Source organism: Macrotis lagotis, chromosome X, assembly GCF_037893015.1.
Source record: "Macrotis lagotis isolate mMagLag1 chromosome X, bilby.v1.9.chrom.fasta, whole genome shotgun sequence".
Classification (NCBI taxonomy): Eukaryota; Metazoa; Chordata; class Mammalia; order Peramelemorphia; family Peramelidae; genus Macrotis; species Macrotis lagotis.
In genome coordinates this window covers 126,271,561-126,296,673 of record NC_133666.1, presented here as the reverse complement: position 1 = coordinate 126,296,673, position 25,113 = coordinate 126,271,561, and the positions used below count along the sequence as shown (strand labels likewise).

Sequence of the window (25,113 nt, the reverse complement as noted above, 5' to 3'; positions counted from 1 at the left end):
TCCTCTAAAGTCTGACTAATTGTGGTTTCGTTCTTTTGTTGTTTTTTTTTTTTGCCCAAGGCCACACAGCTAGGTAATTATTAAGTGTCTGAGGCAGGATTTGAACTCAGGCACTCCTGATTCCAGGGCTGGTGCTCTATCTAGCCACCTAGCCACCCCCCTCAATCATAGTTTCTTATAGAACAATATTACTCCATAGCATTCATATACCGTACCTTGTTCGGTCATTTACCAAATTAATAGATATTCCCTTACTCTCTAATTCTTTGCTACTACAAAAGAGCAACTATAAATATTTTTGAACATGTGACACTTTTCTCATTTTTTTTAGATTGCTTTTGGAAATAGGCCTAGTGTTGGTTTTGCTGGGTCAAAGGATGTGATCAGTTTTGTTGCTCTTTGAGCATAGTTGAACTAGCATTTCCAGAACAATGCTAAATAATGAGTTGGTATCTTTGTTTCACACATATTTATTAGTGTTTCAAATATTAAATTGTTGTGGTGATTTTACATTCTTTGATAACTATATTTCAATATAATTGGTTTACTTTGTAGTCTTTTATATTTCATTTTATTTGTTTAAATTAAACAGTATTCTGAGAAAGGACAGACAGCTTTTAACAGAGTGCCAAAAGGATACATAAAGGTTTTATTGGGAAAACCTTTTATTTTTCTATTACAATTAATGTTAGCTTTTAATTTAAGCTATTTTCTTTTTCATGTTAGAATTTGTCCCTTCTATACCTAAGCATTTTAAAATATTTAGCAGAAGGGAGTGTTTTACTTTACCATAGACTTTCTGTATTTTAATAATGTGATTTTAGTTTTTTATTATTTTTAATATAATTATGTTAATTGTTCTCCTAATATTGAACCATCATTACATACCTGAAATAAATACATGGGCATAGTTAATTATTTGTTGAAAATATTTCTATAGTCTTTTTAAGATTTTTTAATCTTTTAAAAGATTTTTTAAAAATCTTTTGTTTCAATATTGTGATGATACATTGGTCTGTACTTCTTCGCTTCATTCTGACCTGATTAATTGCCAATACTATATTTATCTCATAAATTTGGTAAAATTGTTTTCTTTTTTCAATTTTCAAGAATAAATTGGGCAGTCTAGGTAGTATCTTTAAAATTTTGATAGAATTTACCTGTAAATGAATCTGGACTAGGATTTGTTTATTTTCGTTTGAGGTTTTTATTGTTGTTGTTGTTATAAAATTGTGTTGTGAGGAGTTCATGTTGTTTGGACTAAATTTTTCTGTAATATTTAGGCAATTTCTTAAGAGAAAGAACTGAAAGGAAGGAGGGACATAAGAGGTTTGAGGAGAGATGAAAAGGTTTGAAAGAGTTATTCTGAAAAGTGGGATAGTGAATTGACAAAGGTGTAGGACCTATATAGTTACAATGAGGTGGCAATAGAGGTTGTAGAACCTCAATTCAACAGCCCCTTATTAAGTACTTCCTATGTGTCAGGAACTTACTAGAACTGTAGGTTCAAAGACAAAAAATGAAAGTGTCTATTCTCAGGAAGCTTACCCTCTAATCTGTAGAGGACTCAGAATAGTTGTGTGATTTTCTCCATCTTTATTTAGCAATACATATATAGGAGCAGAAACAACTAGTGGTAGGATTTATCCAATGCTGCAGTTTCACAGGGCAAAATTGGTGATATTATATAGGGCCTAGGGATTTAAGAGGACAGTGTAGAGTTGAACTGATTAACCAAGTATTCAAAATGGGGAAAAGAGGAGAGAGTATGAACAAAGAGTTTGGTAAGGTAAGGCAGAAGGGGAAGTTGAAAGACAATAGATTATGATCAGATAAAAGGGATTTTTCAGAGTCCTTGAATGGGAAGAAAGTACATTTGGATTTGTAGGTAATGGCAAGATTTGTGTGTGGCTAGGTAGGTGGAAAAGGAGATCATAAGAAGTGAGTAAGTTGAGGAAATGAGTGTTAAGAGTAAAATACATATATAATTTCCCTATTATGAGGGCAGGATTTGAGGAGGAAAGAAAAATGGTAAACCATGTTCTACTTGTTTGGAAGGGAAGAGAGTGACCAGGAGAATATAGATTGGGTAGTAAATATGGAGTGGATGGCATGAACTTCAAAGGAGGACAGGTTATTGAGTGATTGAGGTAGGGGGAGCACTTGAAACTGGCAATGAGGAACAAGGAGTATTCTGACTTTCTCATTTGACACAGGGGACCAAGGGAAATGAATGAAGATCCTCAAGGCCACGGACTGTCTCACTTCTGACTTTTTATGCTTCACACTTAATGAAGGGCTTGTTCAGGAAATAGCGCAATCCTTTTAAACATTCCAACCTTCAAAGCCCTATCTTTTTAAACATTATAGTGGTAAACATTTTCTGACAGATATTATCTTATATCATAAGATATCTAGCACTATATTAGATTTGGAGAATTAGGGGAAGATCATGGGATTAGCTCAGATGGGAAGCCCTGGTTTCTTCTCTTGAAGTATCTTCTTCACCTGTGACAGATAACCCTACCATGACAAAAATAAAAATGCACAGCTATTTACAGAAAGCCATATGTGTAGAGAAGTCCATTGGCTACCTTAGTTTTGGGTCTGTGAGCCAAACCATTCCAAACGTGAAGTTATGGTTACTTTTGCACATTGACCATGGAAAAATTCTGATAGAACTAACTGGTCAAAATGTTTTCAAATATGGTTTGTGGAGCTGTTATTCTTTCAAAAAGTACCCCCTTTAACATTCTCCTCACTTCCCTGTTTACTATTTTCAATATTAAACCAAACATTTTGTAAGTGCTCAGCCAATAATAGTCAGGTATAAAAGTGATGAGAGAACTATCATGCTACATCTTAACGATGATTTTGGTACTTCATAAAGCAGTGATGAATCCTAGACCAAGAATGTTCAGGAGTTTTGCTGATGCTGATGTAGTAACTAGGGAGAGGTAACCAGGGAGAGTTTGTGATGTCAGCTGAGTTTTATCTGAGTACTTGGTGGATTATTGTTTATTACTTCGTTTACTTAGAACAGTAAAGAGGTAAGCTTATTTATTCATATATTTTTTAGACTTTTCATATACATTTGTCAATGAGAAAATGATTAATATATAACCTTAAAAACAAACTGATATTCCCACAATTCTTCCATATAGGAAGTAGAAATACTTTGAGGCTACTGACAAATTAAAATTCTCTTATTTCCCCCACTCCATAACCTATTCAACCCACCGTATTAATGGGGCTTAGGTTCAAAACAGATAGCTTTCTGTTAGAAGATGGACCACATTGCTATATTCTTCTTGTTTTGGTTTTATAAATTGAAGAGTTATGATATTTATATTTCTATACCCTAGAAAGTATTCAGTTAGATTACTCTTCTGCTCATAATGAAGAATAACAATGTTGTTGATTGGAGGGATGGAGCATTTACTAGTTCATTAGAAGTTTGAACAACTTTGGGTTAAAAATTGAGCCCTTTCATAATAAAGCTCACAAATTGTGAGTCTGGAATTTTTCATCTATGTTTTGGCTCTTACCTTTACCTAGTACAATACAAAGTATGATTAAAATACTTATGGTAAGGGAGAACTCTAGAAATGGGAATAGGAGGCTATAGGCTGCCACACCTGTTTCCAAATCTTGCCTGACTTCAACAACCCCTTATTAAGGACCTTCTATGTGCCAGGAACTTAACTAGAACTGTAGGTTCAAAGACAAAAATGAAAGTGTGTATTCTCAGGAAGCTTACCCTCTAACAGGGATAATAAATGCCAGCACAGAATTAATTTTTATTTTTATTTAAGGCAATGGGATTAAGTGACTTGCCCAAGATCACACAGCTAGACAATTATTAAGTATCAAATCAAGTTTGAACTCAGGTCTTCTTGACTCCAGGGCCATTGCTCTATCTACTACACACCTAGCTGCCCCCACAGCACAGAATTTCAATCCAGGTCTCCTAAATCCTAGTCCAGCCTTCTACTACACCTAAAGAGTTTATAGGCAAGAATCTTCATTTGGGGGGGGGGGGGGTCCTTTAACATAGGAACGTGCTGCTTTTTACTTGTATATCTATCTGCAAGTCTTCAAAGTAAACAGCATTTTAATGGGCTGTGGGGAGAGAGAGTACTTGCTCCTAAGGAAAACTTTTGTAGCTTTATGAGGTAGTAGCTCTAGCAGCTAGTAGCATCTTATTTCATGACTTCCTGGATGCACAGGAGCAGATTCTGGTGGAATTGTGGAGGACTTAACCTTCTACCAGTGGGATGATAAATTTAAATTGTCGAGGGAAACTTTTTCAAGCCAGTATGGGAATTTGTTTTGTTATTATATTTTCTCTCCTCTCCTTTCCTTTGGAGGTGGGGTAGGCTCAGGAACTGTTTGTGTAAAATAAACAAATGCATTTATTTTTAAGAAAAGGATCTTAAAGAGGAAAACGAATTATATGAATAGCTTTGGGTTTGGTTTATTTTGTTTTGGATTGATTTTCAACTAGCAGTTCTTCTTAGTTTTATCTTTCTCTGTCTCCTTGCCAAGAACTTGTTAATGAGTTAACAAATACTTAAATGAATTGTTGAAAAAAAAAACAGCACCTTAAACAGTAACTAGGGAGTTTCAATGTAAGAGAAAACTTCTAAGTTCTGGAGACTATTTTAAAAGTAATAAAAAAAATCTTTTTTCTCAAAAAGTGAAGATGCACATATATTTAATCCTATGGGGTTATTTTTCAACCTTATCAGTTTGATAAAGACAACATGTAGAACAGAACAGAATGAAACTGTACCTTGAACTAAATCTGATTCTAACATTTATCAGCCATATGACTGAGCAAATCATTTCACTTCCTTTGAGCTCTGACTTCCTCATTTGTAGAGTTGTGATAATACTATCTGTACTATATACCTCAAAGAGTTATTCTAAGGAAGATATGTTATAAATTTTAATGTACTTTATAAATGTGAGTTATTTAAGCATTTTTATAAATTGTTTTATTACAATTCAATCTGTACATTTTATAAAACAAATTCAAAGATGAAAAATCAAAAATGTCAATGAAAGAGGAAATTTAAGAGGAAAATTTAAAATTCTGAGCAAATAAAATTGATTTATCAGTCTTTTGGTCAATCTGATATTTTTATTCCACATAAAGTTCCAGGAACTGTGTTAAGTGTTGATCCTGCTTTACATGCTATCACTTTGGGGTTTACCAAAAACATGTCTTATGTAAATAGAACATTTAATGAAAAGACCATAAAACTTATTAAAAAAACCCAACAGTAACCTAACCCCCATTCTAAGGAGACCTCAGTATATTTAATCTTCCTAAATGCTGCTGATCATAATACAAAGGTATTGAACTAAGAGTCAAGGGAGTAGGGATCCATCCTCAGTTCTGTTACTAACTAGGTTGGCACTGAGCAAATTATTTAATTTGTTTGAGCCCCAGTTTCCCATGTTATAAAACAAGAAAACTGGTCTAGATGATCTTTAAGAGAGTAGAATTCCTTGATTCTCTCAACTCCTTTCCCCAAAATCCTTCAGTATTCCTGTTGGCTAAGGAAAACATTGATTCCTCAGTCTAGCTTGGAAGTTTAGACTCTTCACAATTGGACCCTGCCAATCTTTGAAGCCTTACCTTTCGCTACTCTTTTTACATGAACCCTCTGTTCCTGCCAAACTTATCTTTTAGTATTCATTGTATTGAATTATTGTTTAGTTTTATTTAAAAATATTTCATGTTAGTCATATATGTAAACTATATTCCTTAGTTGGTGAGTCAATAAATTTTTATTGTACTATATACAAATATGAAAAAAGATAATTCCAGCTTTTTTACTATATCCAGAGAATTCTTGAGTGACCCTATTTGGGTGCCTTCTAACATTGGTACATGCTGGTCTTTACTTGTGTATGTGTGTATGCATTTTTATCTAGTAAAATCCATTTTCCTTGCCTTGAGGCTGGAGATTTCTTTCTACCTGCTACTTGAGAAAGCCTATGTAGTATCTTGAGCTATTAGTAGACATTTATCACATAGGTTTCCTGGATGGCAGGAACAGGTTTTAGTGAGTTCCCCAGCTCCCTTCTTTCCAGAGAGGTGATAAACTTAAAATGCAAAGGGAAATATATATTTTCATGCATAGTCAATATAAAGAATTCGATTTACTATCCCTATTTCTTATAAGGGTCTTTCTTGGTCCCTGATTCCCTTTCTTTCTTTTTCCCCCCTCCCTACTTCTCTTCTTTCCTTTCCTTTTTTTCCTTTCTTTTTCTTCTTTACTCACTCCTGCTCCTCTGCCTTCCCCTTCCCCTTCCATTTCATTTAATGTGGGATGACAGAACAAAAAAGGATGCTAAAAAGAATAGGGATATAGATAGAAGGAACTTATTCAGTAGAGAGGAAGGGTGAATTCAAAAGTAGTTGAAATACAGAGAGGGTGACCTGAAGACCCTCTTTAAATGCTTCTCCTTCCATTCAAAGGGATCCCAGGAAGAAGGTTCTGAGGGAGATATAATTACCAAGGCTAATTTGATATTACCCAATGATGAGGTTTCTGTGGGCATGACATAGCCCACAACACAGTGCCCAGACCCAGAGTAGTGTTCAGTAAATGTTGACTAGTTATTTTAAATGAGTGCTTTGGGGAGGGAGAGGGATTTTTATATAGGTATTAAAAATTATAGGTATAAAAGAATAGTTTAAATTATCTTACCTCCCAAGCATATTTACTAGATACAAGTAGCTTTTCTATCTCAAGAAAGGCATCAAATGGTGATTGAGGAGACAGTAATGAAAAAGTGAAACTCTCAGTAAAATCATAGCATGATAGAATGAAAAGATCCCTTAGAAAACATCTAATCCAATATCATGAGATTCTTGAACAATGATAATTCATTTCCCAGAACCTGTTTCTTCATCCAAAGATGAGGGATAATAATTATTAAACTTTCTGCCTTAACAGTTGTTGTAAGGAAAGTGTTTCATAAACCTTAAAATCCTTACACAAACATGATTTGTTATTATGGATGTCTAGTCTTGACCTCTCACCTGAGCTCATATTTACAGTGGTCAATTAGATATCTCCACTTGAATGCCCATAACATTATCTTAAACACAATGAGCAGCCATCTACGTCATCCATCCCAATTCCCACATACATTGCTTCTCCTCCTATCTTCCCACATCTCCGATGATACCATTTTCCCCAGTCTCTCAAGCTCAAAAAACCAAGGCATACTTTGGCTTCTCTTTCTCAGTCCTGATATCCAATAAATTGCAAGACCTATTGATTCTAGCCCCATAATATATCACATCTGCTCGCTCCCTCCTCTTTAGTCTTACCACCACTGCCTAGTTAAGATTCTCATTACTTTCACATGGGTTATCTTAAATCTAGAAATTCTCTGTATATTCTATTCCAATTAATCCAATAAACTACAGAGTAATTTTGATTGTAACTTTCAATGATTATTGAATTACAGAGTAATTTTGATTGTAACTTTCAATGACTTCCCCATTACTTGTAATGTAAAATATATGTGAATTTAAGGAATTTGGTGCCATGTGGGAATTTCTCTTCTGTCTAGGAGGTTTGGTTTAGGAATTTCTCAGCTTAAACAGGAATTCCTCAATTGTTATATACCTATGCCCCAAATCACTGCTGTTTCTCTGGCTAAATAGATTTTCATTGACTGAGAAGATATGAATTCTTGGAAATGTTTATGGTTCCCTGAAGATCTCCCTCCATCCTTCCATCCCTTCACCCCTACCACCACATACGCATTGAACTCTGAACAGGCTTCTCTTGAGGAGATAAGAATTTACATGTGTCTGAAGAATTCTCAGACTGGTTTTCTCTCTCTCAGTTTTGTTTGCTCTTCTTTTTAAAGCTTATTAGAGAAATGCAAATTGTACCACCTCACATCTCTCAGACTAGCCAATATGACCAGAAAGGATAGTGATCAATGTTGGAAGGTATGTGGGAAATCTGGGATATTAATACATTGTTGGTGGAGCTGTGAACTCATCCAACCTTTCTGGAGAGCAATTTGGAATTATGCCCAAAGGGCAACAAAAATGTGCATACCCTTTGATCCAACAATACCACTACTGGGTCTCTACCCTAAAAAAATTATGAAAAAGGGTTAAAAACATTACTTGTACAAAAATATTTATAGCAGCCCTGTTTGTGGTGGTAAAGAATTGGAAATCAAGTGGATGTTCATCAATTGAGGAATGACTTAATAAACTGTGGTATATGTATATGATGGAACACTATTGTTCTATTAGAAACTAGGAGGGATGGGAATTCAGGGAAGCCTGGAAGGATTTTCATGAACTGATGCTGAGTGAGATGAGCAGAACCAGAAGAACATTGTACACCCTAACAGCAGCATTTAACTTTAATTTCAACTTTAATGCTCATTCCATCAGTGTAACAATCAGGCACAATTTTGGGGTATCTGCGATGGAGAATACCATCTGTATCCAGAGAAAGGATTGTGGAGTTTGAACAAAGACCAAAGACACTATTACCTTTAATTTAAAAAAAAGTTATCTTATTATGTAATTTTGCTGTCTCTTATACTTTATTTTTCTTCCTTAAGGATATGATTTCTCTCTCATCACATTCAACTTAGATCAACGTATACCATGGAAACAATGCAAAGACTAACAGACTGCCTTCTGGGGGGGGGGGAGGGAAATGAGATTAGGGGAAAAATTGTAAAATTCCAAATAAATAAATAAAATTTTGAAAAATAAATAAAGCTGAAGTCTAAAAATTTGTTTCAGGTGTACCTTAGATGTGACTCAATCTTACCACATGCCATGATTCAATCCATGATCCTGAATTGTCCAATATCTTGCCCAAGGATCCTAAAATATTCATATACCTTGAAGTAGACAATGTTGATGCCAGAAGATAGTGGTATATATCTTGTCAATGGGAATTTTTTTTTTATGAGAGAGACACACACAGAGAGAGAGAGAGAGAGAGAGAGAGAGAGAGAGAAAGAGAGAGAGAAAGAGATTAGTGCCAGGATAACAGCATTTAATTTTGCCTATCCTGGCCAATCTTCTAAACATACCTCTATGGAAGCCATGTTAAATTGAAATTTCCTTGTTGGTAGTATCTAATCCAATGGAAAGTACATTGAATATGGAATTAGAGGAATGAAATCTGCCACTTAATATTTTAACTATGGGGAAGTCACTTAATTTTATCCCATGGCCTAAAATTCAAGAGGGAATTTAGCCCAGGTAGGATTTGTCATTTTCTTCTTTATATTCTATAACTATTCTGTTATACTGAACAACTTTTAATTTTTTTGGGGGGTGGGGTTTACAAGGCAGTGATTTGCCCAAGGGCAAACAGCTAAGTAATTATCAAATAGCTGAGATCAGATTTGAATTTAGGTCCTACTGATTCCAGGACTGGTGCTCTATCCACTGCACCACCTAACTGCTCCCAACTTTTCAATTTTTATAATTTGTTCTAAATAATTTTGGTTATTACTGTTTTGTAGTGTAATTTGAAAAGGTCCCCATGACTCTCCTTGGCAGAGATTTGGTAAATCCTTGCATTTGAGTACAAGATAAGTCCTTATTAACTAAACGATAAATTCTTGCCCTAACCTGAAATGATTAACTCTTTGACCTATTACCCCTAGACTATAAGTCCTTATTTAGCTCATCTATGGTCTTTCAGCTACATTCCTCATCTACCTATCCCTAATTACCTCATCTCTAGCCTTTAAAAGCTTACCCTCTCTTCACTTGGGATACTGACTTCCTTTGGGAGACAAGCCCATTCTTGGGGAGTGTGATGCCCCAAATAAAGTCAAAGAACCTGAAGATAGCCTGAATCTTTGAATTCTTTTGGTTCAGCTTGCAGCCCACTTTGCTGTACCCTAACATTCTGGTGCCCAATGTGGGGTCATCTCTAACTCTGGCTATCTTCATAAGCCTATCACTTTTTTTTTTGTTAGTACAATAACTTTTATTTGTCACCTACAAGATTTTTGTGTCTTGCAGATTTCTGGACAGGTTTTTACAATCTCAAAAGTTTTTAGTAGTGCAACCTGTGCAAGCAAAAAAAAAAATAGACAAACAGGGCCCTCACTTATTATAAACATTTACTAATATAGGCAAAACAAGACTTACTCATATAGATAAGTGACTATTCACATTTGTAAATTACCATTTTAAACAGATCCAGATAAACTGTACAAATGTCTTACAACATATTAAACAGTATTCAAGTTACTGGGTAACAATGAGCACCATACAGCAAAAGCCTCAAGTGTTTTCCCCATATAGCTCAAAGTTTTTTCTTAAAAGTGACAAATTAAATTACATTAATGAAACAAAAAAAATAAAAGGATTATTTTTCAAGATAGAGTTCAATTTGCACTTTGTTTCCCATAACCATCTCCAATTAAGGAAAAATGCCAACTTGAGAAAAACAAGCTTTGAGCCATAGCAGCACATAAGGAATATTATTAATACATTAAAATAAACTACTTTTCACTTTAAGAGTTTTATCACAAAGAAGGGCACTGCCTCTAGGGGAGCAAAGCAATACTAGGGTCTAAACCCTGGAGAAGGCCATAAGCACAGCTGCCTGGACAGTTGTGTTCCTCTCTGCCTCCTGCCTTTGATGGGATCTTCCTCATGGTGTGCTTCCAAAGACATGCACTGTCAGAACAAAAATTAGGAAAGGGAAAGAACCAGAATGCGTGATTTCATTTCATGCATTTCCATTTCATGCTTAATTCTAAACCTGTTTTTCATGTTGAAAAGAAAAACTGATATAGATTTTCTCTATTTATAGACTCAAAGACATGGGAGGTCTCGCCCAACCATGGCATAGATGACCTGCATAAACTCTGAGCACTGAAGGACAAAATCAAGGTAAAGCCAGTTTGGAAAATTCTACACATTTGCACAAATTATGGTCTTAGTTTAGGAAATAAAAATAAACAAAAAAAGCTCTTGAAGTAAAATAAAAATAGACACCCCTGCTTGCCCAAAGTCAAAGCAGGAAGTTAAGTACTAGAGGGAAAGCCTACGTAGGGAAGGACATTTGCACCACCATCAGCATTGCTGAGTCTCAGTTTGACCATCTTTTCCAGGTACCTCCTCGTTCCCAAAATTTTACCAGAGAGAGTGCAATTGAAAAATTTCTTTGGAATCTGTCCCTGATTTTTATACAAATGCTTGGATAGCTTTTCCAGAAGCATTCATGTCAAAACCTGCAGTCTTATCCTTTTATAAGTTGTTCAAATTGGTGATGTTCTGTGGGTAATGCTGCTGCCATGTCTGCTTCTGCTGGACTGCAAGCTGCTGGGACTGGTTTGATGTCGAAAGAAGATTTATAAGGGGAGAGACAGAATTTGCAGAAATGTTCAAACCCACAATCCACTGTCCATCCTCTGTTCAAAGCTGAACTATCTGGATCTTCACATTTGTGCCACTGACAGATGCTAGGACTCCCTCAACTTTTGTCTAAACACTCAGGATCGAGCCACATAAAACGTAATAGGTGTGGCATTGAAGCCCTATTTCACAAACTAATCCCAAGCTTGCATTTTTGCAATTGCCTCTCCAACATGCATGAGTATATGTATCTGCAGATGAATTATGCTGATCTACCCAGTGAGCTGGGGTATCTGAAGCTACCTTCTTATATTTCTTTTTCAGATCAGCCAAAGTCTCTAATTTAAGCTGTTTCCCAGTATTTTGTCTATAAACCAAGAAAAAGTTCTTTTTGGGATTCACTTCTTTCACCAAAATGGCAGTTTTCTTATTATTTCTGATTTGCAGCAATAAATAAAAGTCATCGTCTGGTCCTGTCCAGTCAAAATCTTTGTTGCTTCTTCCCAAGACATTCCCCTCTCTACGCTGATTGTGTACAGTTCAACATGGCCTGAGGTTGAATATCCAGGTGTCAGAAATTTCTTAGCATCTGTTTTCCTCACTTTCTTATCTCCAGAACCAAGATCTAAAATAACCATATCATATCCACCATTCTTTTTGGCATTTTGTATGGCTGTATTAAGTGTGTTTGAAAAATACTGAAACAAGGCATTCAGTTGGTGGACCTCCATACCTAAAATACGATTTAGGAATTTTCCTATATTATTGTAATCTTTATCAAGAGTCAGAATTCCAAAGCGATCTTCCATATTTATAAGGCCCATACCTATTAATCCTTGTCAGACATCTTTGAAGAATTCTCCTGGATAGTCAGGAGGTGGTGATACCATCAGGGAGTCTAGGTTCACAGTGAATTTCATAACAGTTTCCAAAGCATTTCTACCATACTTGTTATCAAAGTTGAACCTGCTCAAAACTTGAGATTCTCTTGCTCTTCAGTCACCATGTGTGAGCGCCCCCAAACTCTCCAGTCTTTTAGCAACTATAGATGAGAATCCTTGCTCGACCCAATTCAGAAATTAGAAATACATATTCTGGAGCAGTAACTTGGTTTAATCTTTGAGTTCTTCTAAACTGCTGAATTGCTTTATCAGTACTCCAAGGCAATTCCAAGGTCATATGTACTCTTAGCCTCTGATTTTAAGTTCAACAGTCTGCTTGTAAGGAAATACCTGAGCTAGCAGCTTCTGAGATAATGGCAATATTCTTATGCCCATCCATGAATCTTGGCTTTCCTGTGGTGTCGAGAATTTCCACAGACATGTCAGCCTCAGACCTTGACTCATAAGATATGCTTCCATCATCATTGCTTACTACTCTCCCCTTTTGACCAGTCATCTCAGCCACATTCTCTGAGCCACCCAGTTCATCAGTAAATTCATCCAGTGTATTAGGAGGAAGATCTTCAGCTAATTTTTCCAATTTATCCAACAAATCTTTTTTCATCTGCTGAGCTCTCCTGACTTGTTACAAGGCTGTTGAGAAGTTGAAGAAAAACTTGGTCGTTTTGATCCCAGACCTCACACTAATAAGGCACTTTGAATAGAATCTGGATCAATACTTTGTTCTTTTTATTCCTCTTTGCTTTTCTTGTGGTCTTTCCTGATTAACCAAGGATCTTCTTCATTATCTTCACTAGATTCAACCCAAAATGGGTTGAAATCATCATCATCTCCAGAACTCATGTTTTTTGAGCTCTCATAGTCAGTTTATTATCAGAGGCTTCAGATTCACTTCCACTCTCATCAGAACTGCTTTCAGTAAGACCACTAACTTTCTATGCTTTTTTGGTCTCTCTGCTAATTTCTTCCCCTTTCCTATTTCTTTATTTTATTCTCCTTACAAGGATTATCTCTGGGGGAGTTGTTGTTACTCTGAGCAGTCAAATTAAATTCCTAGCAAACTAAAAAGTTTCTTTGTTTCTGGAACTGGAAATTGTTTTTCAATGAGTGACTGTAATACCCCTTTGGCTGGTGTCACAAAGTCATTTAATTTTCCTCCACCCTCTTCCAAGGCTTCTAAAGTTTGAGCTTTTCCTGTTGATTGCAGACCAATGACAACACATTTTCTATTTTTGATTTCTTCTCATGCTAGCTGCACAACTCTCTTGACTTTGGATGCTATACACAGGTATTTGAAAAACCTCTGATGAGCAGACCAGAACTGCCCCCACATAGATTTCTTCATTTGTTGTTCTGCATCTATAAGATCATCAGCTTGCTGAAATCTCTCTCTCTAGCATTTACCCACAATTTCACTGCTTTATTATACATTCGAACATAGCTCTGCAAAAGTAGAACTTCTTCTATCTTGAAAGTCACACCAGTAAACCTCAACTGTCTGGCAATGTACTTGCCCCTCAGCTTCATGTCCATAGCAACTATTTCCATGGCACCAACACCTCTCCATTCTACAGCTTGAATGAAATCACTGAATTCTCTAAATGGGGTTCATTTGCCCCATATTCCAAGCTGGTTCATATAGGCCATGTTTCTTGGTTCAAAAGTACCAGTAGCGTTGGTGTAAACCAACTCTGGCAGCTTGTTCTGTAACTCTAGTACAGCTAAACTTGTCTTCGTCAGTTTTGAAGAACCAACAGGAAATAAATTCTTAGCTTTGTGACATTCATCAAATACTATCACTCCACCAAAGTCATCACTGCACCAATGTAGAAGCTGCTTTAATCTTGTTTTGTATTTACCACCAGACTGACTTTCACTGATGAGAGAATAGGTTGCAAAATTAGCACCCTTTTTTACACTCCTGTTATGTTTGGGAGAAATTTTTCTGTATTTGAACTTATTTAATGAATGAACTGAAATGTTTTTTGCTCCAATGTCCTTCAAATCTCTTTCAGCATCATATTTTAAATCATTTGATACACTAAACTATAATGCTCTTTTTCTACTCAATAGGTAATTCTCATAAATTATTCCAGCAGTAGTTCTCCCTTTTCCTACACCCTCACCATCATCTATCAAGAATCCAGCTCAATCTCCAGTAGAAATGTTTCATGTTGCTGGGCAGCATATGTGACAGCTTCAAGTTGTAATGCTGATAACCAGCCATTATCAATGCTTTCTTCAGATAAAGATGTTTTATACCAAACATCAGGAGGTGTGACATTGGATAAAGAGCTGGTTTCCACTAGTGCATCAGAATGCCTAAGGCCAATTTTTAATTTTACTGGCATAGGTTTCTGCAAGGTCCATTTCTTCATCTTCTATCTCTGGTTCTTCTTCATCTTTAACCACTGGTACTTTCATAGTGGGTGAAAAACTCATTTTGATGTGATTTATCCATATTCATGCAACTTCTTTATTAGATGTTTCTTGACTGTCCCATTGCTGACATTACTGGCTGCTGTTGCCACTGGCTGAGCAATGTTAGCAGGCAGCTTCAGTTTCATAAGTTCATTGAGACTATTATTTTTCACCAGATCTTTCAGCTGGCTTTGGTCCTTTGAAGGTGTGGTGGTCAAGGCATTATGGACTGCTAGTGCTGAAACCGAAGGTCGTGTATTTGTTAAAGTTAAAGTTTGTCTTGTTGTTAATGATGTGGTTTTAGTCATCACAATTGTGGTTTCCAAAGTTGGAAGCTGATTTATTTGATTCAGCACAAAAGTTGTAGTAGATGGTGGTTGGGATTGCTGAAGAGGTGGAGCGAGTGCGGGAGTTGCAAGGCCTGGGTCTCCACTATCAATATCAAAGAGATCATTTGGAATAATTCCACTTTCACTCAAAGCAGCAAGCAATAAGTCTTGTCTTGGTACCACCATCTTCTCCTCAGGGTCAAGCAGCAAGGGCTCAGGGTCTGCCTCCCTCCCACTGCCATCCTGACACCCCTCCCCCTCCTCCCCCTTCCCCCAACCCCCCCTTCTCATCTGCCTGCCCCATGAGGGGTGGGGAGGGGCAGCAGCCTATCATTTTTCTCAGCAAGCACCTCAGCAGCCAGCTGGATGGACCTGAGGAAAGTTAAGAGGCTCCTGCACGCTACCAAGAGGTCTCTATCCTGCCATGAGTGGGAGCTGTCCCACTTTAGTGCCCAGTGTCCTGCTCCTCCCTGAGAGCTACTGACGACTAGAGGCTGGTTAAGGGGATCACTGGTTTTGAGCTTATGACACAATGGGACAATCTTCTAATACTAGGAGACTTGTCCACTAGGCTGCTTCTTCCAAAAGTGGGTCAAATTCAGCCTCTTAAATCCTCAAAAAGAAGATGCCATTGTTTCTAGAATCTGAAAGCAGATCAAAGCATATATTTATGTATTTCATTACAGTTTTGTTTTTTAGTCCATGATTCTCTTTTGTAACATTGCTATCATGGAAATATGTTTTGCATGACTACACATGTATAATCTGTAATCGATGCTTGCCTTCTCAAGGATGTAAACTGGGCAGTAGTGAAGAGGAGAATTTGGAACTCCAAATTTTTAAAAAAGAATGTTAAAAACAGTTTTGTCAAGTAATTGAGAAAAAATTAAGCCATTCTTTAGAAAAACAAATGAATAAAATTTTAAGAAAAGGAAAAAAAAGAAGATGCCATTTTTTTCTCAATATGCAGACATATATGTAGGGAATGGAAATACAGATTATTGTAGTTTCTTTGCTTCTGATATGTGTGGATTCCTCATTGGTACAAATGGCTAAATGGTCTTGAAACCTGCAGGTATTTGTGAGTGGCAAATAGTACTGCTAAATCATTTTCTTTGTTCATATCTTTACTTTTATGATTATCCATGTCTTGCTAGTTAATGTATTTGAATCTTATGAAATTACTTACTTTTTACCATATATGAGTTTAAGAAAATAAATTGAAAGTGTTTTGTTGCTACTTTTGGAATAATACACCAGAAGTTGACTTTAACTTGAAGAGACCAAGTTTTATAAGTTGTTGAAGATTTCCATAAGAGTTAAAAGCAGGGCGGAGCCAAGATGGCAAGAAGAGAGGATCCTGTCCTGGTCACTGTCCTAAACTAAGGACTCTAACTAAATTTTCGAGATACAGAACCCGCAGAGGTTCCCAGGGAGGCAGTTCTCCCATCCAAGGTAACCTGGAAAAAAGCAGAAAGGCTCTTCTCCCCAGGGTTGGAGGGGCGGCCCACCAGGGGGTGGCCTGCCAGACCAAAAGAACTTCAGCCTCCTGGAGGCAGCCACAGGGCACTGGTAGCTGCAGCTCACAGCCAAGGAAGTCCAGATCCAGGAAACAAAAGCAGGCAGAGCCCGGAAGCAAGAGCCCATTGAATCTAGGGAGGGGAGTGAAGAGAGAGAGACTGCAGAGCTCTGTCCTCTGCCCCTGGAACAGGACTCTGGGGTTTTGACCACATTCAGATCCTGATCCCAGGCTAGACCCCCCCATAGAACAGCAGGGACCCCCACCTCAGCCCTGTGGCAGAGGGGGGCGCATGTGGTCATTCATCATTCACAGAACAGGAGGGAAGACAGAGCCTCACACACTGAGATCGTTGTGGGAATGTCCCAAAAGCTCAGGAAGCACCCCCAAAACAGGTTTAGGCTGGGAAAAATGAGCAAGCAGAGAAAAAAGAGGAACACCATTGAGAAATATTTTGCATATGAGCCCAAGAAGGATCAAAACACTCAGTCTGAAGATGAGGAAGCACAAACTCTTGCATCTAAAGACTCCAAGAAAAACAGAAATTGGGCTCAGGCTATGACAGAGCTCAAAAAAGACTTTGAAAATCAAATGAGGGAGTTAGAAGAAAAAACTAGGAAAAGAAATGAGAGAAATGCAGGAAAAACAAGAAAATGAAGCCATCAGCTTAGTCAAGGAAATCCAAAAAAAATGCTGAAGAAAATAGCATGCTAAAAACCAGCCTAGGTCAAATGGATAAAACACTTCAAAAAGTTATTGAGAAGAAGAATGCTTTACAAAGCAGAATTGGCCAGATGGAAAAAGAGATAAGAAAATTCTCTGAGGAAAACAAAACCTTCAGATAAAGAATAGAACTCAGGGAGATTGCTGAATTTACGAGAAATCAGGATTCAATACTTCAAAACCAAAAGAATGAAAAATTAGAAGAAAATGTGAAACATCTCATTGAAAAAACAATTGATGGTCCCAATGCCATATAAACTCTTTGGAAAAATAGGGAAAGATGGAACTCTGCCTAACTCTTTCTATGAAACCAATATGGTACTGTTACCTAAACCAGGAAGAGTTAAAACAGAGAAAGAAAATTATAGACCTATTTCCCTGATGAATATAGATGCAAAAATCCTAAATAAAATCTTAGCAAAATGACTACAACAAGTCATCACTAGGATGCTACATTATGATCAAGTAGGATTTATTCCAGGAATGCAGGGATGGTTCGATATTAGGAAAACTGTTAGTTTACTCAATTATATCAATAACAAACCTATCAGAAATCATATGATCATATCAATAGATGCTGAAAAAGCTTTTGACAAAATACAGCATCCATTCCTATTAAAAACACTAGAGAGTGTAGGAATAAATGGACTGTTCCTTAAAATAATTAGCAGTATCTATCTGAAACCATCAACAAACATTATATTCAATGGGGAGAGGCTAGAGGCATTCCCAATAAGATCAGGGGTGAAAGAAAGGTGCCCATTATCACCACTACTATTCAATATTGTATTAGAAATGTTAGCATCAGCAATGAGAGAAGAAGAAGAAATTGAAGGAATTAGAACTGGAAAGGAAGAGACAAAACTCTCACTATTCGCAGATGACATGATGGTCTACCTAGAGAATCCCAAGAAATCATGTAAAAAACTACTGGAAACAATTAGCAATTTTAGCAAAGTTGCAGGTTATAAAATAAACCCCCATAAATCCTCAACTTTCCTATATATGACTAGCAAGAAACAGCAGGAAGAGCTAGAAAGAGAAATTCCATTCAAAGTAACCTCAGACAGTGTAAAATACTTGGGAGTCTATTTGCCAAGACAGACTCAGAATCTTTTTGAAAACAATTATAAAACACTTCTCACACAAATTAAATCAGATTTAAATAACTGGGCAAATATTGACTGCTAATGGATAGATAGAGCTAATATAATAAAAATGACAATTCTACCAAAACTAAACTATGTGTTTAGTGCCCTACCGATCAAAATTCCAAAAAATTACTTTAATGAGCTAGAAAAAATTGTAAGTAAATTCATATGGAGAAATAAAAAGTCAAGAATTGCCAGGAGCTTAATGAAAAAAAAATGGCTTAGCACTACCAGATCTAAAATTATATTCTAAAGCATCAGTCATCAAAACTGTTTGGTATTGGCTAAGAAATAGAGTGGTGGACAAGTGGAATAGACTAGGTGTAAAAGCAGGAGAGGATTATAGTAATCTGCTGTTTGATAAACCCAAAGAGTCCGGCCACTGGGATAAAAACTCCCTCTTTGATAAAAACTGCTGGGATAATTGGAAGTTAGTATGGAAGAAACTTAGATTAGACCAACACCTCACACCCTTTACCAAGATAAAATCCAAATGGTTACAGGACATAGACATAAAAAAACAATACTATAAGCAAATTAGAAGATCAAGGACTAGTCTACCTGTCAGATCTATGGAAAGGGGAATAGTTTATGACTAAGGAAGAGTTGGAGAACATCACTAAAAACCAATTAGATGATTTTGATTACATTAAATTAAAAAGGTTTTGCACAGATAAAACCAATGTAATCAAGATCAAAAGAAAAGTAGTAAATTGGGAAACAATCATTACAAGTAATGATTCTGACAAAGGTCTCATTTCTAAAATATACAGAGAACTGAGTCATATTTTTAAAACAAAAAGCCATTCCCCAATTGACAAATGGTCAAAGGATATGCAAAGGCAATTTACAGATGAGGAGATCAAAGCAATCCATAGCCATATGAAAAAATGCTCTAAATCATTAATTATTAGAGAAATGCAAATTAAAGCTTCGCTGAGGTACCACCTCACACCTCTCAGATTGGCCAGTATGACCAGGAAGGATAATGATCATTGTTGGAAGGGATGTGGGAAATCTGGGACACTATTACACTGTTGGTGGAGCTGTGAACTCATCCAACCCTTCTGGAGAGCTATTTGGAACTATGCCCAAAGGGCAACAAAAATGTGCATACCCTTTGACCCAGCAATACCACTACTGGGTCTACACCCTGAAGAGATGAGGAAAAAGGGTAAAAACATTACTTGTACAAAAATATTTATAGCAGCCCTGTTTGTGGTGGCAAAGAATTGGAAATCCAGTAAATGTCCTTCAATTGGGGAATGGTTTAGCAAACTGTGGTATATGTATGTCATGGAACATTATTGTTCTATTAGAAACCAGGAGGGACGGGGTTTCAGGGAAACCTGGAGGGATTTGCATGAACTGATGCTGAGTGAGATGAGCAGAACCAGAAAAACACTGTACACCCTAACAGCAACATGGGAGTGATGTTCAACCTTGAAGGACTTGCTCATTCCATCAGTGCAATAATTGGGAACAATTTTGGACTGTCTGCAAAGGAGAGTACCATCTGTATCCAGATAAGGAGCTGTGGAGTTTGAACAAAGTACAAGGACTATTCCCTTTAATTTGGGAAAAAAAAACAGATATCTTATTGTCTGATCTGGTTACCTCTGAGAATTCTGTTCTCTTCAAGGATATGATTTCTCTCATCACACCCAATTTGGATCAAGGTACAGCATGGAAACAAAGTAAAGACTGATGGAGTGCTATCTGTGGGGTGGGGGTGGGGGGAGGGAAGCAAGATTGGGGGAAAACTGTAAAACTCAAATAATATCTTTAATAAAATTTTTAAAAAAAAGAAATCATCTAAAAAACTACTGGAAACAATTAGCAATTTTAGCAAAGTTGCAGGTTATAAAATAAAGCCCCCAAAATCCTCAACTTTTCTATATATGTCTAGCAAGAAACAGCAGGAAGAGCTAGAAAGAGAAATCCCATTCAAAGTAACCTCAGACAGTGTAAAATATTTGGGAGTCTATTTGCCAAGACAGACTCAGAATCTTTTTGAAAACAATTATAAAACACTTCTCACACAATCAGATTTAAATAAGTGGGCAAATATCAACTGCTCATGGACAGGGAGAGCTAATATAATAAAAATGACAATTCTACCACAACTAAACTATCTGTTTAGTGCCCTACCAATCAAAATTCCAAAAAATTACTTTAATGAGTTAGAAAAAATTGTAAGTAAATTCATATGTAGAAATAAAAAGTCAAGAGTTGCCAGGAGCTTAATGAAAAAAATGCAAATGAAGGTGGCTTAGCACTAGCCGATCTAAAATTATATTATAAAGCATCAGTCATCAAAACTGTTTGGTATTGGCTAAAAAATAGAGTGGTGGACCAGTGGAATACACTAGGTGTAAAAGCAGGAGAGGATTATAGTAATCTGCTGTTTGATAAACCCAAAGAGTCCGGCCACTGGGATAAAAACTCCCTCTTTGATAAAAACTGCTGGGATAATTGGAAGTTAGTATGGAAGAAACTTAGATTAGACCAACACCTCACACCCTTTACCAAGATAAAATCCAAATGGTTACAGGACATAGACATAAAAAACAATACTATAAGCAAATTAGAAGATCAAGGACTAGTCTACCTGTCAGGGAAAGGGGAACAGTTTATGACTAAGGAAGAGTTGAAGAACATCACTAAAAACCAATTAGATTATTACATTAAATTAAAAAGGTTTTGCACAGATAAAACCAATGTAATCAAGATCAAAAGAAAAGTAGTAAATTGGGAAACAATCATTACAAGTAATGATTCTGACAAAGGACTCATTTCTAAAATATACAGAGAACTGAGTCATATTTTTAAAACAAAAAGCCATTCCCCTATTGACAAATGGTCAAAGGATATGCAAAGGCAATTTACAGATGAGGAGATCAAAGCAATCCATAGCCATATGAAAAAATGCTCTAAATCATTAATTATTAGAGAAATGCAAATTAAAGCTTCGCTGAGGTACCACCTCACACCTCTCAGATTGGCCAGTATGACCAGGAAGGATAATGATCATTGTTGGAAGGGATGTGGGAAATCTGGGACACTATTACACTGTTGGTGGAGCTGTGAACTCATCCAACCCTTCTGGAGAGCTATTTGGAACTATCTCCAAAGGGCAACAAAAATGTGCATACCCTTTGACCCAGCAATACCACTACTGGGTCTATACCCTGAAGAGATGAGGACAAAGGGTAAAAACATTACTTGTACAAAAATATTTATAACAACCCTGTTTGTCGTGGCAAAAAATTGGAAATCAAGTAAATGTCCTTCAATTGAGGAATGGTTTAGCAAACTGTGGTATATGTATGTCATGGAACACTATTGTTCTATTAGAAACCAGGAGGGACGGGATTTCAGGGAAACCTGGAGGGATTTGCATGAACTGATGCTGAGTGAGATGAGCAGAACCAGAAAAACACTGTACACCCTAACAGCAATATGGGAGTGATGTTCAACCTTGAAGGACTTGCTCATTCCATCAGTGCAACAATTGGGAACAATTTTGGGCTGTCTGCAAAGGAGAGTACCATCTATATCCAGATAAGGAGCTGTGGAGTTTGAACAAAGTACAAGGACTATTCCCTTTAATTTGGGAAAAAAAACCAGATATCTTATTGTCTGATCTGGTTACCTCTGAGAATTCTGTTCTCTTCAAGGATATGATTTCTCTCATCACATCCAATTTGGATCAAGGTACAGCATGGAAACAAAGTAAAGACTGATGGAGTACTATCTGTGGGGTGGGGGTGGGGTAGGGAAGCAAGATGGGGGAAAATTGTAAAACTCAAATAATATCTTTAATAAAAAAAAGAAAAAAAATGAAAAAACAATTGATACGGAAAACAGACTTAGGAAAGATCATTTAAAAATTATTGGGATACCTGAAATTCATGATCAGAAAAAGAGCCTTGACATCATTTTCAAAGAATTACTACAGGAAAATTGCCCTGTGGGGTGGCTAGGTGGCGCAGGGGATAAAGCACCGGCCCTGGAGTCAGGAGTACCTGGGTTCAAATCCGGTCTCAGACACTTGATTGCCTAGCTGTGTGGTCTTGGGCAAGCCACTTAACCCCATCTGCTTTGCAAAAACAAAACAAAAAAAAAATGTCCTGATATCCTAGAAGCAGAGGACAAAATAGAAATGGAGAGAATCCACAGGTGATTCCCCCCCCCCCCGAGAAAGAGAATCCCAAAATCCTACCCCCAGGAATATTATAGCCAAGTTCCAGAACTCCCAAGTCAAAGAGAAAATATTACAAGTAGCCAGAAGGACATAATTCAAATATCGCAGAGCTGCAGTCAGGATCACACAGGACTTAGCAACAACTACATGAAAATCTCGTAGTGCTTGGAATATAATATACCAGAAAGCAAAAGAGCTTAGAATGCAGCAGTGAATCAACTACCCAGCAAAACTGGATGTCCTCTTCCAAGGATAAAGATGGACTTTCAATGAACCAGGGGAATTTCAATGTTCCTGTTGGAATGGCCAGAACTGAACAGAAGGTTTGATCTTCAAATACAGGACTCAGGTGAAGCATAGAGATTGGAGGAGAAGGGGAAAATATGAGGGACTTAATTATGATGAACTGTATGTATTCATGTATAGAAAAATGAAACTCATAATACTCATATTAACCTCAGTTAATAGAGCAGGTAGAAGGAGCTTTTTATAGATGAAGCACAGGAGAAAGCTGAATTTGAAGATAAAATATGGTGTAAAAATGGAGTCAATAGAAAAAAGGGAAAAGTAATGGGAGAAAGAAAAAGGAAAGGGGGAATAGGCCAAGATATTTCATATAATAAGATTTTTCTTTATTACAATGAGTTATTGCAATGATATGGAAGGGGTGAAGGCAAGGGGGAATGAGGGAATCTTCGCTCTCATCAGAGGTGGCTAGGAGAGGAAACAGCAAATATACTCAATGGGGTATAGGTATCTGGAGTAAGGGGGGGGGGACAGGGGGAAGGGGTGGGGATGTGAATAAAGGAGGAAAGAATAGACCATGGGGGGAGAGTGGTCAGATATAACACATTTTCTTTTTTACTTCTTGCAAGGGACTGGGATTGGATAGCCTGTCCGGGACCATAAGGCCAGGTGGATGCTGGGCCTAAGGGGTTGTATGGGGGCTCAGGGCCTCGGGGCCTCTTGTTCCCAAAGCCAAGGATCTGTCTTCTGTGCCACTCAGCTACCCTACAGCAGTTTCAGAGTGAAAGGAGAGAGAAAATATAGTACATGGTAGTGGAAAAATAAGAAAGGAGGGAGTTGCGATCAGCAATGGCAATGATGGAAAAATATGGAAGTAACTTTTGTGATGGACTTATCATAAAGAATGTGATTCACCTGCGACAGAGTTGGTGGTGTTGGAACAAAGACTGAAGCACATTTTTTATTATTATTATTGGGGGGAGGTGCAGGGTAAATGGGGCTGGGTGGCCTGCCTGGGGCCGCATAGCACAGTGATCGTTGGGCTGTCTGAGGCCAGATTTGGACCCGGGTGCTCCTGGTTCAAGGGCCAATGCTCTGTCTGCCACCCAGCCACCCCTACCATTATTACTATTTTATTTTATTTTATGTTTTTTTTTTCTTTTTTTGGTTTATGCAGGGCAGTGGGGTTGGGGTGGCTTGCATGTCACACAGCTGGGTGATTGTTGGGCGTACAGGGCCAGATATGGGCTCAGGTGCTCCTGGCTCCAGGGTTGGTGCTCTGTCCACTGCGCCACCTGGCCATACCTACAATTATTACCATTATTTTTTTTAATTTTAATTTTTTTCTCTCCCCTTTACTTTATCACTCAAGTGAGTCTATGTTTTGGGGGGAGGGGTATTTTGTTTACTCTTTAAACAAGAATATTTTATTAATGTATGAAAAACATTATTTGTACAAAATGAGAATAAACAAATATTAAATACAAAAAAAGAATTAAAAAGCACCTTTAACGGATTTTAGAGGGGAAAATTACAGAGAACTATAAGTCAAATGGTAAGCTGCAGATTCTGTGTGACATTTGGAAAATAGATCCTGGTGTATTTGAATATAATCTGGTCTTATTTTAAGTGAAATGTATTATTATTACTATTATTATTATTATTTTTAATATTGCTTTAACTTACCCAATTATATGTGCCTAAGAATAATGTCTAATATTAATCTGAAATTTTATTTTATTGGAAATGTTTTAAATTATAAATTAAGACTGAAATAATAAGTCAGTACCTAATTAGAATATGAATTAGGGGGTCATTATTTTTAAGATTCCAGGGAATAACTCCATGCTAGAATGATTAAAAGTCAGTTAAAAGCCAGAAATTGTTTTCTTTTTAAAAATCAGTAAGTTCTCAAAATAATGACTTTTTTGGCCTAGCAACCTAGCATTCTTTGAGCTAGCCTAAGGATAACAGGTGTGAATTCAATTGACACTAGGTATGAATAGAAATGAAACTATAAAATTTTGTATTTCCTATTAAATGAAGCTTAAAATTCCTAGGAGGATGGAAATTAGAAGCTAAATACTTAGGACAGTTTTGAAGACAGGTAAAGGAGGCAGAGAATTGAGAATTGGTCCAGCTTTTTAAGGAAGTAGAGGAATTAGGTATTGTGATTACTGGACCTTGGAATTTAAAATGTTACCATTAATAATTATAAATCTG

The 25,113-nt window shown here is 36.9% G+C and overlaps 1 protein-coding gene and 1 pseudogene across 3 annotated transcripts in view; one reads left to right on the top strand and one right to left on the bottom strand.

The window, feature by feature from the left end:
* The window catches only part of USP42 (ubiquitin specific peptidase 42), a 160,881-nt gene that overhangs the window by 23,245 nt on the left and 112,523 nt on the right, over positions 1-25,113 (top strand). For 2 of the 3 annotated variants that reach the window (XM_074208162.1, XM_074208167.1), the window contains exon 2: positions 10,848-10,927. The gene's annotated coding sequence lies outside the window, so the exon portion shown is untranslated. Of the gene's footprint in view, positions 1-3,005; positions 3,051-10,847; positions 10,928-25,113 lie in introns of those variants that run through there. The other variant, XM_074208163.1, reaches the window with a different exon arrangement.
* LOC141503050 (protein strawberry notch homolog 1 pseudogene) lies at positions 10,403-15,230 on the bottom strand (annotated as a pseudogene).